Raw genomic sequence first — 4909 nt, 5'->3', positions numbered from 1 at the left:
CACTCCTACCACGTCATCAGGAGCCGCTTTTTGGGTAAACAAACTTCATGGAAAATTTTCAATTTATTCACATAACCACTTGTGAATCCCAACTTCTAAGTCTTTGATGTTGTACAATCAAATATGTACAGATTATAACAAGTGTTAAAATTATAGAAATAATAAAGACGATAATGATTGCTCATTATCTATTTAATCTTATATAATATGATTATATTCAATTTCCAAAATACTAATTTTGCTTAGCATTTTAGTTGTATGTGAGTTTGGTTTGAATTCCAAGTTCACATACAAATTACTTGAATTCCAAATTCGAGTTTAGAACCAATTAATTTGGATGTTAACTGGACAATGAAGCTTGTTGATGGCAAATTTTTATAGTAGTTGGAAATCCGACATTTGTTTAGGTCTAAAATACAACATAATTAGCTAAGTTTGTTATAAACAACTACCTCAGCGTAAGATCGATGTCGATCAACACTAATTGAAGATGTTAGACCAACAAGTGGCACACTTTAATATTTATCAACTCAAAAGAGCATGAATTTTTAATTGAGTATAAAGACAGTGTAAGCATAAGATTTAACCGAAAGGAACTTATATAATCTAAATTATTTCAATTCTACCCTAGTTCCAATAATGATGAGAATTTTGGCAACAAAATGAAATATTTGAGATATTTAAATTTACTAACTAAAATATTATTTTAATAGTTTGATGAAAAATTACTAAAAATTCAGAATCCACCTAAGGATAAAATAATAAGATTTATTAATATATTGATTGTCATAATCAATTAAAAATCAATCTAACTATGTTTCTAAAATAGACTTCAATTTGCTTTAAAATTTTAACTTCTAAGTATTAAATTTGAAACAACTTAATGAACTATAAATAATATTAATTTTAGAAAAATATAGAATCAAGCGATCAACACTAATTGGACCATTTTGACCACTTAAGTCAACATAACTAGAACATAATTCAATACTAAATAAAATTTCAACAACCTTTACAATGTTGTCACTGTGTAATATTAATTTGTTACTAAATATTTTAATCACTAATTTTTGGCTTGCAATTTGACTACTAGATAATATAATTTCTTCTAAATATTAGTTGATGAACATGGAATTAGTATTTGTAGCGACAAGATATTAGTTATATAATTCTATTTCTAAACATTATTAGATCAATAGTGTAATTTCAATTAGAATACAAAATTTTGATGATTATATAATGAATAATTATAATTAATATTCAAATAATAACAATACAAATTATTTTGGTTATATGTACATTTGGAAAATTTAATTTAAAGTAAAAATTAAATACAAAATAACCTACAATGACAATTTTGTTTCTAAAAAAACTACATAACATTATATATGTTCTCAAAAGATTCAAAAAGCTATTTAATTACGAGCAGATAGGGATTGTTGATCCCTTCATTAGTTGGATAGACACATATATTGACAATGGATGAAGTACTTGCACTAAGCTATAGTTCCAATTTTCAGCATATTAAAGCTCATAGCAACACTTGCATAGATACAGACGTAGAAATTTGATGTGTGGTCATAAAATAGGCAATGTTCCTAGAGAGAAAGAAATGGTCTTTTTTTCTGCCTTAACTTTGCTTTTCTTTTCAAATACAGAACCGAAGACGAATTGCACAATACTTTTCAATCATTCGAAGCAATGTAGCCAAACACAAAAGTCTGAGTTTGAGTTAAGTAAACAAAATAAAAATGACTTGAAAAAACATCATAGATCCAACAATTAATAAGAAAAACAATCACCAATAATTGGAAACATAAAAATGATATTTTTAATTTATTTTTAATGCATTTAACACAAATTAGTCACCATAGTAACAAAATAAGACTGCAACTAGTGACTTGAATTTGAAGAACTAACATTAATAAAATTTTATCCATCAAAATCTTTGCATCCCTTGTATATTCCCTAATTTTTCCCCTAAATTTGAATCAACTGGTAACCATATTAGAAAACCAATCTCATCTCAGTTATATAAACCCATTTTCAGCACCAAAAGGAAAACCATGACATTTGATAAAAATAAATACCATGAACCAAAAGTCGAACCACACAGCTCAATACACTATAAATACGATTCATAAGACCTTACCTATGCATCCACCAACAGATCATAGACAAAACAATGGGAAGAGAATTACTTTCAGCCCATACATATCCTATGAGCAATTGACTAATCACCAAATAAATTAAATCAAACTTAGATTTATCATCTTCTAACAGAAGCACCCGCTAATCAATTTCTTAAAGAAGGTTTGAAGAGACTTAGGATCAAAGAAAACCAGAAAAGGTTGACCACCATAGCAACCTTTAAGATACTGGAAAATTTCTAACATGCATGATAGTATACCCACTAGAACATACGAGTATATTCTAAAAGTACATGACCTAACTATTAAAAATTAAACAATTTGGCTGACACAAGATGCATTGTATGATCCACAAAGATCACAAATAGTCAAATATCATTGCAATTAATACAATAACTTGACACATATCATGAGAAGGTAGAGTAACTTAACAATTGTTGCAACATAAAGAAGAAAAGACTGACTTTTAGGCACCCTCATTGAGCAATGCTAGATGACTCTGGACCTTCTCAACCCTCAAACATGTTATAGAATTCACTGGAACAGTAGATAAGTTTAAATTAAAGGATGCAACAGATAGATAGAAAAATAAAATAAACTAATTCAAAAGCCATCAGGGAAAAGATACACAAAAATCTATAAAAACAAAAATGTGTAACCTTAGTTGATCTCTTAACCTTAGTGTAAGTAGCTTGAATTGATTATTAGCAAAAAGCTGTTGATTTGAAGGAAATTGATTATTAGCAAACTTACTTGAAATTTTGTCAGAATTTGATGTCTTCATTGCAAGAGAAAATCATATTATCAGACAAATTTTAAATATCTATATATATACTAGTGAGAGTGGCTCGTGCCAAAGGCACGAGCAACCCGGTACCAGTGTTACTTTTTTTTTTACGTTTTACTCTTTATAAAAATAATATATTTTTGTTTTGAACTCGTGAAAAAATTAAATAATAATATAAATAAATAGTTCACAGTTAATAATTTATTTTTTGTTTATAAAAAGAAGAATGACCGTATATGTGTGATCAACACACCAGCATAGTATGACTCGAGCAACAAGCCTATCAAATTAGTGTATATTATATATATTGGTTAATAGAAAAAATAAATGAAGAAAAAAACAAAAAAGAAAAATAACCCTGTATACTTAATACAATATAATGTATATTATGCATATACAATTACGAATAACATAATATAAATCGGTTTATATTATATATATATATACTATTTAACATAAAAAACAAAAAAGAAAAATGACTTAGTGCATCCACGCAAAAATGACCATGTATACTTAATACAATATAATATATATTGTGCATATACAATTTCAAATAATAGAATATAATCAGTTTATATTATATATATATATATTATTTAATAGAAAAAACAAATTAAAGAAAAAACAAAAAAAAAAAAGACTCAAAAAACATATCCCTGCATATATATATATATATAGATATATTACTGAGAGTTGTCTCTAGTGAAATAAAATGTAACAATTTTAACCATAACAATAAAGAGAGTGCAGGCAGACCTGCGAGCCAGGCTTTGGGGTGTTGCATTTTCTCATGTTGCAAATAGTTCTAAAGGAGAAATTAATATTTCCACATTTTGGGAATGTCCGCTCATTATCACATGTGCCATCTAAAATGTGAATAAAAGATCAATAAATTCTTTTAGTGATGAGAGCACAATAAATAACTACTTTCACAATCATCCTAAATAATAGATCTGCACATTTGTTTTATAATTTATCATCTGGAAAAAATCCAGTCCTCGACCTCGATTAAAAAGAAAAGAAAAATAATTTAAAAAACACATAAATAAATATCATATAAGCCAAAATGAATCATCAAATTCAAAATAACAGTATAGCAGAAGTTTGGCACCTGTATAATTAATTTTTACTTCCATCACGTAAGGCAAAATTGAATTCTAGCACATATAAACCCACTTCCCAATTCTAATAAGTAACAAGAAGAACAAACTTCAATACACACCCTAGCTGCAGACTCCATGGGTAGACCTAATCCATATCAATCCATCATTGGGGGAATACCATACATCCCACCTGTAAAAGAAAAGGGATTCTGGTAAAAAACCCAAGTTTAGAAATTTCCAAAAAAGTTTAGAAATTTTGCTACCTCAAACCCACGATGATGAACGAAAGGGCTACACCCACGGCATAAGAACCTTCAACCTCTCTATACCCGACCTCTAACACCAACCAACGAAGCCAATCGACCAATGATCAAGAAATTTTAGGATTTTTTTTCGTCCAAATGGTGATTTTGGAGTTGGAGATAATTAGCTTTTATTTGGAGTTCTCAAATAATATGAGAAAATGAGACAAAAAAAATAAAATAAAGGCAAATTGGTAAGCCGTTGTTAGGGGGTTAAAAGGGGTATACGGATATTTTACCACCTTCTCATCAAGAGATGTAAATAAAAACGTCCAACATAAAGAAAAATGGAACCAACAAATTAAAACGATGAAGGTCTAAGTCCTTCAAATTAAAACGAGGGATGGAAGAATTACTAATTTGTTATATAAATAAATGATAATTACCGTGAATCATTTAAAATTATGGAAACCCTAAATTTTGAACTACATGAGATTATGAGCTTTACATTAGAGATTAATATTTTATGGATTTTTGTGAGTATTTGTCTCTCAAAATAGACTTAAAATAGAAGACATTAGTTTAAGACTATTTCTCATTCTTTGTTAAGTTATGAATTTTACAATA

The 4909-nt window shown here is 28.0% G+C and overlaps 1 long non-coding RNA gene across 3 annotated transcripts; it reads right to left on the bottom strand.

The window, feature by feature from the left end:
• Positions 1-1356: 1356 nt before the first annotated feature.
• Positions 1357-4585, bottom strand: LOC133800723 (uncharacterized). Of its 3 annotated transcripts, XR_009876580.1 has the most exons (5): positions 4304-4585; positions 4049-4230; positions 3694-3803; positions 2810-2865; positions 1357-2687 (listed from the first exon to the last, which is right to left on the bottom strand). It is a non-coding gene; the product is annotated as an uncharacterized LOC133800723 (long non-coding RNA). The 3 variants fall into 3 exon arrangements; XR_009876581.1 differs by lacking the exon at positions 2810-2865 and having other exon boundaries at positions 4304-4580; XR_009876582.1 differs by lacking the exons at positions 2810-2865; positions 3694-3803 and having other exon boundaries at positions 4304-4565.
• Between the last annotated feature and the right edge of the window lie 324 nt (positions 4586-4909).

This window comes from Humulus lupulus, chromosome 9 (assembly GCF_963169125.1).
Source record: "Humulus lupulus chromosome 9, drHumLupu1.1, whole genome shotgun sequence".
In the NCBI taxonomy this organism is placed as follows: domain Eukaryota; kingdom Viridiplantae; phylum Streptophyta; class Magnoliopsida; order Rosales; family Cannabaceae; genus Humulus; species Humulus lupulus.
The sequence above is the reverse complement of the archived record's forward strand: the minus strand, read 5'-3'. Positions and strand labels throughout refer to the sequence as shown.